The sequence below is a fragment of the Canis lupus genome, chromosome 3, assembly GCF_011100685.1.
Source record: "Canis lupus familiaris isolate Mischka breed German Shepherd chromosome 3, alternate assembly UU_Cfam_GSD_1.0, whole genome shotgun sequence".
NCBI classification, from domain to species: Eukaryota; Metazoa; Chordata; class Mammalia; order Carnivora; family Canidae; genus Canis; species Canis lupus.
The window spans coordinates 66326667-66340681 of NC_049224.1; positions in this window are offsets into that span (position 1 = coordinate 66326667).

Consider the following 14015-nt stretch of genomic DNA (forward strand, 5'->3'; position numbering starts at 1 on the left):
CAGACCCCGGGCTGAAGTCTGCATTAAACCACTGAGCCACCCCGGCTGCCCACATTTTTAATATTAAAAGCATCCTTCACTATTGAAATTTAATCTGTTTCTAAAACTGCTGGATGTGAAATTTTGAGAAGCTCCAGCCCACATTTTACCTTCTTTAAATTGGGAGAAGAATCATGTCTTCCCAGCTCAAAGCAGATGTTTTTGGTGTCCAGCCGATCACTTACTATCACAAATGTAGTGTACACTGACACTGTATGTATCAGATAAAATTACATTTTCCTCCTTCATTGCAACCACGGCACACTCTAATGGAAAACAAGCCATAAAATATGTTAAATGCATGATTAATAAAGCGGCAGTTAGCAAAATAAAAGCGATAAACAATGCAAAAAATGTTACCTATCCATTGAAGAATTGCTCAAGTAAGGTTTGGTGATGAAGATAGATGGAAGTTGTAGTCACTGTGGCTGTTAGATGATAGTGAAGAGGAGGGGATTGAGCTGATGAAAGACTGAGTAAAACAATAAACGCTTCAGATTTGCCCATATCCAAATTTGAGAAACTCGTGGACAGTTTTTTGTTTTTTTGTTTTTTTTTATTGGAGTTTGTAATTCATGAAGTAGACGCCTGTAAATTAACATCCAAAGTCATTGAACCAGCAGGGAGAATAATAAGGAAATATAAATGTAAGCTTTTATTTTTGTTCCTTTTGCTTATAGTTATGCAGCTAATAATAGAAAGATATTGGACTTATATTTGCAATTTTTATCATGGTACTACTGCCTATGTGCTAATGATGCTTATTTACAACAATCATTGTGTCCAAATTTTCTTTCTTTTCTTTCTTTTTTATTTTTTAAAGATTTTATTTATTTATTCATGAGACACACACACACACACACACACACAGAGGCAGAGACAAAGGCAGAGTGAGAAGCCGGCTCCATGTAGGGAGCCCAACGTGGGACTCTATCCCGGGTCTCCAGGATCTGGCCCTGGGCGGAAGGCGGCGCTAAACCTCTGAGCCACCCGGGCTGCCCATGTGTCCAAATTTTCTATAATTTCTTTTAAAGCTTTGGTCTTGCATGTTTCATTGTGCTTTTCCTCTTCCAGCTTCTTAGAAAATATTTTTACTTAATAATATTGGGGAAATTATAGCAATAATTCACATTATGTTTAAATACCATGAACATTAAATTATATCCTTTTAAAATACTTTGTTTTTTTTTGAGAGAGAGAGAGAGAGAGAGACCACGCAAGAGCAAGTGGAAGGGGAGGGTCAGAAGGAGAGGGAGGAAGAGAATCTTCTGCAGGCTCCATACTCTGTGCGGAGCCTGACACGGAGCTTGATCTCATGACCCTGAGATCATGACCTGAGCTAAAATCAAGAGTTGGATGCTTGACTGGCTGAACCACCAAGGTGCCCCTAAATTATATCCTTTTAAGAGGACACTTGAGATATTACTGCAATGTGATTCACATTCTACTGCCAGGATTTGCATATGACTTAAATATTCTCACTGGCACACACATACAGATTTTGCTTGCTGTTTTAGGTTGAATGGTGAAATTCACATTACAAATCTGCAAGTCTCATAGCAAATATTTGGATAGAGTATAAGAATTTAGTTAAGGATAACTTAACATTTCATTATTTGTTTAATTATCGGCCTATTCCATTGGGTTCTAACTGTTCATGAAGTTTAAGACTTTGTTTCCCTAGCGGTGCCATATATCCTACTAACAACTCGGAACCACATGTGGCGCTTTCTACTCTCATATCATCAGGCTAGAAGACTGAAACCACTTCCTGTACTTTCTTGCCAGCCTGTTTCTGGTTTTGGTACTGCTTTAAGGCCCAGGCTCTGTTATTAAAAGATAAGAAAGAGGCGCAAGTTGCTTGGTGTGGGGAAGAGCAGCCACAGCAGACACTGTAGTCTTGTAAGTGCCAGTTTCTGCAACAACAGTAATGGTTTTGTGGGAGAAGCATCAGAAGACTGTGACCAGGGGATCCCTGGGTGGCTCAGCGGTTTAGCGCCTGCCTTCCGCCCGGGGTGCAATCCTGGAGTCTCGGGATCGAGTCCCACGTCGGGCTCCCGGCATGGAGCCTGCTTCTCCCTCCTCCTGTGTCTCTGCCTCTCTCTCTCCCTCTATGTCTATCATGAATAAATAAATAAATAAATCTTAAAAAAAAAAAAAAAGATTGTGACCATTTGCAGCAGTATGCAGCTCTGTGGCTTCTTGTAGTAGCAGCAGCAAATTAGGGTCTGTACCCTACTGCAATGAGAGCAGCTTCCTGAAGTTCATGAGTTCTAGGGAAGAATATCACCACCACCACCACCCTTTATTTTAAATTCTCCAGACTTTCCAAAAATGTAATCTAATTCTCCATATTAAATTTTTCTTCCTTGAAATATGTACATTTGTTTCTGTTTTTCTGGCCAAATGCTGACTCATACAATTATTTAATGCTGGGCCCTTGAGATCTTAAGCATGGAATGATGTTCAATTAGTAATTTAAAAGTCAATATAGGGAAGAAGGAATGCTCCAGAGTTAGTGAGCAACCTAGTTAAGACTTGAACTCAGGTCTTACACAGATCTCGTGCTATTTCAAATATTCCACACTAATTTTCAAATAAGGAGCATTAATGAGAATCTGTCTAGTTTCTCGGAGACTCTATTTTGGGCAACAAAAAGAATGACAGAGAGTTTGGAGAAGCCCTTCAAAGGAAATCCCAGACAGAGACATGAGGTTGACTATGCAACTATTTACATTTGTCTACACATATTGGGTTGAATTGCAGACCTATTCTTACAAATATTAATTTTTTGTTAAGTTTTATATTATATATGTATATATACTTATGTATATATTTTTATATAAATTTTATATTTTCCTTAATTCTACTAACCATCTAAATGTGTAAGATGGTGTGTGTGTGTGTATATATATATATATACATATATATGCATATATAGTAAAAAACACCACTATATATATATATATATATATATATATATATATATATAGCTTCACAAACCTTGAAAATAGTACTCTTCTTTCAGATTCTATGACATATTTTAAGTAACTAGCAATGTAACCCCATTCCAACCGAGGCCATGAAGTGGAGTAGAGTTTAGGAATGAAGGTTTGGGGAGAAAAAGAATTTAACTTAACCTACTTAAATTGTTTGTAGAATGGAGACGAGATGTAAAAACACATATGTACATAGATACACAGAAGAAATCTATTAAAATCCAAATCATTTTATACCATTGAACTCAATACACATGCATTAGAAAATCCATATTGGTGGTGATATACTAAGCCTAGACTGAGAGAAAGACTCTTACTCATGCTCAGAGGAAGATGCTTCCAGGTGGAAAGAGAGAAGGAGACAGAAGCAGTGATCCCTTGAGGACATTTGTAGGCACAAGCTGCAATATCAGCTGCAAGAGTGATTGGAGGATCTCTGTCTCCAGTCTGGACCTTTGATTCCATTCAACCCAACAAATACACACACCATGAGCCCAGTGACTGATACAGACAAGACCTGGGCACCTTGGAGAGGTTTGATGTAATCATGTCAACTTACTGCTTATAAACTCTGCTTGCTTTTATTTGTATTCATTTCATGCCCAACACCCGTCTCTCAACCTCTCCTTACAATTGTGTTTCTCCTTTTCAGCTCTCTGTTTTGGGACTTGCTTCAGATCTCTTCAGCTACTGACTTTTGGTTCCCACTTAGGACTGGCTTGGGTTAACTTTGGTTTGAGGACCATGTTAGCAGGCACTGCAATTTTTAGTGGTAAGTCCATTCTTGTCTGGGTTGTCTCATATCGCAGTTTTGAGGGAGGAGTAGAAGGCAGGGATTTAGACAGGTGGAAGGAAAGATATTGTGCAATGTATCACAGTTATCGAAGATCTTATAAATAATCAGCTAAGGAACATAATAGGATAAAATTTATGAAATTCTCTCTGCTTTGACTCTAAATATTTAAAAAAGAACTTGAGGGGATGCTACAACCTTTGTGGGGAAGGAGCAATTAGCCTCTTGCCTTTTACTTGCTGTCCACTCTTCACCACCCCCACCAACCCACACCTGAACTCTGACTCTCATAGAAGATTAATAACGTCCTTCTCTGAGACTGACAATTTGCAGTATTCACAACTATATTCAATGGAAATAAAAGGCCTAAAGGCTTATATGGAAAGGCTTAAGTTCTTAGCTCTCCCATTATAAATGGCCATAATTCTACTTCACATTGCATGTGAACAGAGATAATGTAAAAGACTACCCCACAAAATATTCAAAGTTTAATTACTTGACAAAGGGAACATTCCTCTTTTCATTTCAGCTAGAGGATAATTTCAGAAATGCTGTTTTACTAAGTCATCTCTTAAATAACTTAAATTTAACTTAAAAGTATAGACTCTTAGCCCAAATTCAATAAAAAATGGTACCCAAAAGGGTGGAATGGGGGTTTATAAGAGAGAAGAAAGTTTATGGAATGAAAAAAAATCTGTTATATGAAATAAAAATCTGTATATGCTGTTTGAGCCTTTACCATAAACATTAATAGGTGGGTCATTGTACCCAGGCGAACTAGGGAAATAAAATCCATTATTGAGGACATGCATATGTGCAATTAAGCAACAAAAATCTATTGAGTACCTAATGCACAGCATGAGCTCTGCTAGTGAAAGACTATTACCCATAGAGTAGCCAAAGTGATCTTTATGGATCCAACCTAGCCATCTTTTTAGCTTTATCTCCTACCTCCGGTTCCCTGTATCATTATGTTCCTGCCAGGCTGGCTTTTTGACTCAGTTCCAGCTCCTCAGACAAGAGAGTCAGGCAAAATCTTATGCAGAAAAATTTCATTTGAGTGTGCTCTTCCAGGTAAGCAAGAGTGAGAAAAGCATGGGCCATGAAGTGAGGAAGAAGAAAAAATAACTCAGAATGGTGTATGACCAAGCAGGCCAGAGAGCCACATCACACTGAGGCCTGATGTATTATTTGGGGTTCTCTGGAGAAATGGAACCAATAGGTCCAGAAGATTTTTATAAGATGTTGGCTCATAACACTTTGGAGGGTGAGAGGTCCTGTAATCTTCCACTTGCAAGCTAGAGACCTTATGAGGTCAGTGACGTGGACCTGATAGCCAGACAGTCATTGGTATAGATCTCACTCTGAAGGCCTGAAACTAGGAGTGCTGAGGGAAAGAGAAGATTGATATCCCAGCTCAAATAGGCAGAGAACAGATTCAATCACAGTGGATTGGGTGATGTCCACTCACATGGGGAGGGCAATCTGCTGTACTGAGTTCACTAATTCAAAGGCTAATCTCTTGGGGAAGCCCAGAGCTAACATTAAACCTGATGTCCAAGCACCCTGTGGCCAGTCAAATGAACACTTAAAATTAACCACTGCACTCAGGGACAAGGAAGGCTGAAGGGATCTGGGGTAATTTATAGCCTGGGTCCAGTATATCTATTTTCTGCTCTTACACAGGCCTAGCTCATTCTCAGCTCAGGACTCTACACTGGATCCTACACATAGGACTCTAGTTGTGTCCTCTTATGGGAAGATAATTCCCCAGTTGTTCTCATCCTTGGGCCTTAGCCAAAATGTTACTTGCTCAGACAGACCCCCTGACCACTGTGTCTACATTTGCACCCTCTTTCCAGGTTTCTCTATATCCCATTCCATTGCTTTTTGTTTTGTTTCATTTTCATAAAATTGATTGCTACTTAAGATTATTTTGTTTGTTTAATAGTTTACATAATTAGTATTTGTCTCCCTTCCCCCCTTCAATTATATGTTCCATAAAGTAGAGAATTTATGTTCGTGTCTATTGTCATATTCCCAATAAAATAAAATTTAAATAGACTATATGCTCAATATTTATTTATTGTATGGAGAACAGATGGATGAAAAAGAGAATAAAAGGGACAGTTTCCACAAAGAGTAAATTCTAAATGTTGTGGGGGAGACAGGTAACCATCCAATATCAAAAGACTATGAGAAACGCTTGATTTGAAATGAATTCAGGGTGACAAAGATCACAGCAGAGGCACCATTTCAGATTGTGTGGAGGGGTCCCACTGCATGATACCCAGAGGGAGTCAGCCAATCAGCTGTGGCCAAGGATCCTACAGTCACTCCTTCAAAACCAGGGTAAAGAGGCACCTGGGTGGCTCAGTGGATTAAGCATCCACTTACAGCTCTGGTCATGATCCTGGGGTCCTGAAATTGAGCCCCTCATCAAGTTCCCTCGCTCAGCAGGAGTCTGCTTCTTCCTCTTCCTCTGCCTCTTTCTCCTGCTCATGCGTTCTCTCTCTCTTTCTCTCTCTCTCTCTCTCTCTCAAATGAATAAATAAAGATCTTTTTAAAAAAATAGCATAAAGATTAAGATTCTAAACTCTGCCTGAGCTTAAATCCTCTGCTAGCACTCTGCTAGCACTCGTTCTGTGATTCTAGATTAAATACATAAACACCTCTTGCCTCAGTCTCCTCATCAATAAACGCGCATGATATTAGCAGTCTTCCTAGGCTTGAATTAAAGAATAAATAAGAACATCCATACACGCTGCTTAGTTCAATACCTGGCCTGTTTGTAAATGTTCAATGCCTGTTAATGACAGCATTAGGACTAATGACTATTAATTTTTGGATTTTCTAGTAAATATCAGGCATTGAAATACCTTGACTGTATGTTGATGAGCCACACCAACCAAATTGCTTCCTCATAGAGCTGTTACAAGTTGGTAATAAACAAACAGGTCATTTAAAAGTCCTTTAAAAATATGAGTTGCCATGAAGCAAAGAAACAGCATCTAAAGGCTTACTGAGAGGATAGCATTTAAGCTGAGATCTAAAGGGTGAGCAGGAGTCAGTCACACAAAGAGGCAGGGCACAACAATCTAGGGCAAAGGCTCTGAATTTTGAAGATGGAGAGGGAGAGCTGGGTCTGAGGCTCTGAAAGAATGATCAGTGTCTGGAAGGCAGAGATAACAGTGGGGAAATCTGAGATTAGGTTGGAGAGGTGAGCAGAGACAGATCATGTTGGGCCCGAAAGGGCAAATATAAAGGGTTTGGATTCACTTTAAAGCATAATGGAAGTTCATTAGATGGCAGTAAGCAGGTGAAAAACAAGACCTAGTCACATTTTTTGGGTACCCCGCTGGCCCCTGTGTGGAGAATGAGTTGCAGATGGTCAAAAGTGGAAAATAGGAGGCCAGTTAATGGGCATGAATAGCAGCCCCCAGATTTGAAGGTTGGCATCTCAAGACATTTGTCTTTCTCATGGTTTCTTTGGAACTTTCATGTGTCTCCTTCCTGCAGTACGTATCAGGACCAAGCGTTGGATGACTGTACTTCAAAACTCTTGGGGAGGCCCATACTACAGACCTAAGTGAGTCTTCTTTGTGACATTCACAGACACTGATTTTTATGACCTTCCTGACTTTTAATAATGAATTACTAAGTCTTAATGCTCTATAGTCATGGTGGTGTACTGCTTTGGTGGTCAAAGTGATTAATCTTTTTAATTATCAGGTGATTCTTGTTAGATTTTATTGCAACCCTCTGTGTCATCCTCTCCCATAAAACTTCACCCGAGTCCAATGACAGAGAGGACCTGGTTAAAAACCAGAAGCTATTCATCAAATTGCAGTACTTTTTCAAAAAGAAGCTAATGGCTTAGTGTCAAGACTCTCAAACATCAGTTGAAATACATTGAAAACACATTATCTCCTTTAATTTTATAAACCATATATATTGAAAAATATTTTTAAAAATGTTTGTCAATTGCTAAAACATTTCAATTGTTAAAACATTATTATCCAAAGATTAAGTTAAAATAAAACCATCGTCATCATCATTATCTTGCATGACAAAAATAATAATTAACACATACTAAGTTTCTATCATGTGCTCTAGACTATGCTAAGCATTCCACTGACAGGATTCATTTAATCCTTATAGCAATGTTGTTAAATAGACCCTGTTATCCTTCATTTTATTTTATAAGTGAGAAGACTAAGTTTCAGCAAGGTCATAAAATTTCCTCAATGTTGCCTAGCTGAGATATGAAGTGGATGCTCAAATTCAGGTAGTTATGACTCCAAAGTCCATCATTAACCACTATCCAATTGATATCACTGCACTTCATTTCATGTGTATAAGACAAAACCAAAGTGGGGCAAGAGGTATGTGTGTGGTGTGGTAGAGAAGATCTCAATTTAGGAAATGTCTCCAATGAAATTGCCTTTTTGATCTTCATTTTCTTCCATTGTATAAAATGGGGTGTTGAATGAGAAGATCTCTACTATTCCAATTCTGGATTGGACTGAAATTTTTCTTCTTTTTCTCCTCACCTCTAGAGTTTCCATCATCCTCAGCACTTTGAGGAAATGTGTTTGATGCACCATTTTCTTTAACAGTTTGGTGGAAGCCAGTAAGACATCCATAGTTCTTGACTGAAACACCAGAATAGTAAGGACATGTTTCCTTCTACTCACATGTCTGGTGTGGCTGCAGGATCTGATGTTAGTCTCTGGGTGTTAGCGCCTGAGGAGCTCACTTGAAAACCTAGAAGAGAAGAAAAGTTATTCTCATGGTATATAGCTCACAATACTCTGAACAGTATCAAGTTACTTTGTGACTATTAAATCTGGAACAGAAGACTTCTACAATTGGTCTTTATGTTTCTTTTCTCAAAAATAATTTTTTTGAAAGAATTGTAATTAGAATCTAGTAGAGATATCTGGACCCTGTAGTCATTGCAGCAGTATTAATGATAGACAACATTAACGAACCTATACAGGACATTAGGGTAAATGACTAAGCCAGTCGCAAAAGGACAAGTATTTCATGATTCCATTTATATGAAATATCTAAAATAGTCAAACTTATAGAAGCATAGAATAGAATAATGATTGTCAGGGCTGTGGGGAAGAGGAAATGGGGAATTATTGCTAATGTATATAAAGTTTCAGATTTGAAAGGTGAATAAGTTCTACAGATCTGCTAATGAACATGGTACTTATAGTTTAACAATACAATATTGTGTACTTTAAAATATGTTAAGAGGATAGATCTCATGGTAAGTGTCCCTACCATCCACAATGTATACAAGACACAAAAGAACACAAAGAAATTTCTTGAGGTGGTGTATATGTTTGTGATGATGGTTCATAGGTACATGTAAATGTTCAAACTCATCCAGACATATACATTGTGTGCAACTTTAATAAATCAACTATAATTCAATAAAACTGAGAAGTTAATATGGGGGGGGGGGTAATTGCCCAGAAATAAACTCCTGCCAGAGAGCATCATTGTGAGCAGGGACTTCTTACCTAACTTCCTATCTGTCCATCTTTGCTGGGCTGAGATCCTAACTAGAGCTGGGGATAGCTTTTCAGATATTCTTGTTATTGAACCTTTTGCCTTCAGATCTACTGACACTATTCACATGCATTCTGTTTTCAAGTTATTTTCAACTCTCTTACGGTACTTCGAATTATTTATCTTCTTTATCTGTCTGAACTAAGACTTCTTTCTCCCTGGAAGACATCTCTCACCTGCCATTCTCAACTATACCTTCTCCTGTGCATTTCTCAAAACTCAGATTTCCCTCCTTTAAACATTGTCTTGAAAAGTCTCTCTCTGTTCTTATAAATCTCCTCTCCTCCTCTTTCCTGTCCATTTATTTAATATACATGCAGTAGACTAGGCTTTGTTCTACGTGTAAGGGATTCAGAGAGATTGTTATGTTGAGAAACATCAATATTCATTGATGTGCTGATAAATGTTTAACAACCAGTACTTCAAAGAAAAAAAAAGGCCCTGGTTCATACAACTTGCAGATCTCAATGGTAAAATGCTTCCACCATGGCCAATTTCAAGCTACCAATTTGACTTCATGTAAAATGAAGTTGAGAAGACGTATGCACAATGGGCTGTTAGAGCAAGACCACTACAGACTGCCACTGCGGACATGCATGTTCTGGCATTGCCCTTAACTTCAAATATATTTAAGACATTATTGATGATATACAAGTATTAAAACAATAGTCCCCTTAAATACATATGTCTCAGATAGCAAATTAGTTCTGTACATGTGTAACTCCAACTGCGGAGTCTAGTTAACTCACAAGCCCTCCTCACCTGGGCACTGGACACATTAGCCAGGAGTCTCAGGGAGTAATCACCTTGTCTGAGAACTTCAAAGAAGTTCTTCTTTAGACAGGGTCCACGTCATGTTGTGATCAAAGTTTTTGGTTTCCCTGCCTACCACTCACAGGTTTCTTTCTTTGAAGCATGCAGAGGCTAATTTCTGTGCACAAACAGAACTGAATATTTATCGTTCATTTTTGTTATATAAACTGGTGCAAAATAAGGAGGTTTGAGTCATAGGGAGTTCCTAACCTAACCTCTGAAAGTTTTCTATTCTGATGATGAGGGTGGCGCTGAAGTACTTTCTTTTCATGTGCAGACCAATGTGATCATTCAGGTAGAAAGCTGCTGAGAAATATCTACCTTTTTTTTTTTTTTTTGGAGGTAAAATACCTGTCTTCTGTTTTTCTAAGCACCTTGGCAACTCAGTACTTGAGATTAATAGATATTTACCTATTAACTTTATGAGAATATTTGTATCAACCATTATTTCTATAGTTTTTATAACATGATCTTCACTTTTCCTATATCCATGCTCTTCTATGTCATGAAGTTACTGTGCATATTTAGTTGATCTGGAGAAACTTCACTTAAGAATGTTTCAGAATTCTCAAAAAAATAAAAAAATAAAAAATAAAAAGAATGTTTCAGAATTCTCAAAGAGGTTATTCTCCTGAACATACTGATGGGTACTTTTCATCTTCAGAATAATAAATAGTTTTGGTCAGATGTAAGGAAAAAAAAAAAGTAAAACTCTTCACAGCCAGATTGAAAATCTGAGCTCACAATCCATCAATGTCCTTTCCCACTTGCAGCTTTATCAGCTATACACACCTAATTTTCAACCTTGCAGTGATTATCCTAGGAAGCCAAACTACTTAAGTCCCAGGAACACTTACAGTAAATTTCTCATACTTACAATTATATACTGTCTGTGTTCACACACCTATTTTGTCTGCTTTTTACCATGATGGAGCAGAGATTATTAACTTTCTTGTATCCCCTAACCAGTCCCCAAACTAGTGTTACCCCTCCATAGCTACCATCCAGACTTGAGATGGATCTTCATCATTGTTGAATTAAGCTTGGTCTCCCTAACTCCAATAACATCCCCACTTCAGTCCACAAGACTGCCAGCTGACAAAATGATCTTATAAAACACAAACCTGATCAGTCTCCTCCTCTGTTTACATTCCATTTACATCCCCTCAATATCCAGGATAAAATGCAGACTTGCCAGCTGAGGTCTCAAAATGTCTGCTTCCATCATGTGCAGTACTCCTAACCACGCATGTGTCATTGCTCACAGAGGGTCTCAGACATGAGTCAGGGTTGCAAGAGAAGTGAGCTCAGGGAGAGGACATAGAGAAGGGGAGAAGACATAAGGATGGGGTTTTAGAAAACAAGTGAGAAGAGACATGTGCAAAATCCCTTACATATTCCACCAAGAGAAAGGAAGGTGGCAGGGAATGGAGTGCCTGAGATTTAGTTTACACACATGAGACTATGTGCTAGTGTGTTCCTGCAGGTGCAGAAAGGAGCAGTGCAGAAAGAGAGGGAGGGAGAGAAAAAAATACTTGTGCATGCTTGTGCATATTTGGTGAAAAGTGGTGTGAAATCACTTCCATTATATTGCAGGATGACAAAAGGGGGGGAGAAAGGTATTATGCAGTGCTCTCTGGCAGAAGAAACTGGAAGGCTCAGTAAATCACTTTGGCCTATTAACTCTGGAGCACCATTAAGCTGAGACAGCTTGGTGGCTGTTTATTTTATGTATTTACTATTTTTTTTTAAATTTGTAGAAATATGTCCCCAGAGTGATTGTAATGCAAGGACAAGAGCAGAATCAGAAGTATGCAGCCTGAGTCGTGAGGCCAGGAGAGAAGGTGGTATGAAATGTGCTGTTACACATGGAATGCTTATGCAGGCTCTGTTCCAAAATGAATACGGGAGATAAATGGGATATCATCGATAACTGCAGACCTGTTTATAAACTGTGAATTTTATCTCTAACATCACCCCATATTCCAGATGGAAAAATCTGAGTCACAAAGAAGGCAAGTAAATTAGCTGCTAGAAGAATATTACAGAATCATGGGGTGAGCCTTGCAAGTTTCCAGAAGTACAGGTGGACTGCCTGGGCTCAGCTCACCTGATCGACAAAAACAGTGAGGTTTCCCCAAATCCGAGACAGACCAGAGTCTTGAGGAGCAGGAAACTCTGTGAAAAAGGAAAGGAGGTGAGGGGGTACAAAATTCTAAAGGTGCAGAAGAGCCCCTTTTAGGGACTGTCTGACGTTGGAGTGAGGTCCTGTCACTTTCAGAGTAGAGTTGAGCTCTTCTGCAAAGAAACTTCAGGAAAATCAATTTTGTTTGTTCATATTTCCCACATGGCTGCCTCATCTCCCCTTTCCTTCTTTTTTATCCTTCATTTCCTTTAATTCTGTGTCGTTTTTTTTCTCAGTTCTCCTCATTATTCTTCCTGCAGTTTCTTCCCTTATTCTTTTGTAGCATGGTAATATTTCAAAATATGATTAAGTGTGATTTTTTTTAAGTGTGATTTTTAGTCTTAGAAAGTCTCACTATTCCTCAGCCCCCTTCTGTTAAAACAGAGGTGATGGTTGCTTCCAGGAAAAAAACAACCTAAGACTAAGAAAGGGGACTTACCTAGTGTTTTGTTTTTAAAAATAAGCTATTGAAAAACCATTCAAGGACTAACACTGGGCAAATAAAGCTTTTTGTTTAGAAGAGTCAGACTCTTGTAAAAGACAACTGTTTTCTAAAACTCAAAAGCTTTCTTTTAAATTTCAAGGACCACAAGCTGGCTGATGAATAGCATAGAGTCTTACCATAGAATAGAACAGATGGAAGATTCTCTACAATGAGAGTTCCCTTTACACAGAAGAGTAACACCCCTTTTGGGCTGGGTGGGCATGTTTGCAGTCAGAGGGGCCACAGCTAGTGGGAAGATGCTGACTGCTCCCTGAGATGGGTCCACTACCAATAAATCCTTAGTATTGCCTAAGGTGTAGGGAAGCCTTCTTTGAGAAAAACTCTGGAGGGAAAGAATGATTATGCTCTCTTCCCTTTTGAAATGCTCAAGGGAACACTTGGTTCATGTCCTGTGCTCACATGGAATAGTTTTGGGAAAGTTGTAATGTGGCAGTGCCTTGTTTGGACAGAAAGAGGGCTGAGATTCCTCTTCTAGTTTCCTGTGGTTTGTCTGATATGCACTCAAAGATCCAAGATTTCCTGCTGACCCCACTGAGGTGATATGGAGATGATTGTGGTCTCACTGGGCTATTATCAAGGTGTCAATGGGACTACACTTCTTTCTCTAAAGTCAAATTGTTTTCTTGATATATTCAGCTTCTAGAGGCCTCCCTTGTCCCTTGCTTAATGGCCCCTTTCTTCCATCTCCAAAGCCAACTCTGTCGCCTTACTTTGACCTGTCTTCTAAGATCACACCTCCTCCAGACTCCCCTCATCTGCCTCCTTCTTCCATTATTTAGAAGCCCTATTGATTATTTAAGGCCTATCCAAATAATTCAGGAGAATCCCCCCAATATCTCAAGGTCAACTAATTAGTAGCCTTGATTCCACATGCAATCTGAACTCCTGAGCTATGTCACATAGCATAGTCAGAGATTCTGAGGATTAAGAGGTAGACATCTTTGGGAGACCATCACTCTGTCTACCACAGGGGACTGCAAGGCTACAGGCCATTGCTAGGACACAAGATACCACTTACATCACCAACTGAGCTAAAAGGTACCCAGAACCAGGGATTAGGATAAGAGATATGCATCTATGATGTCATATAAGCTT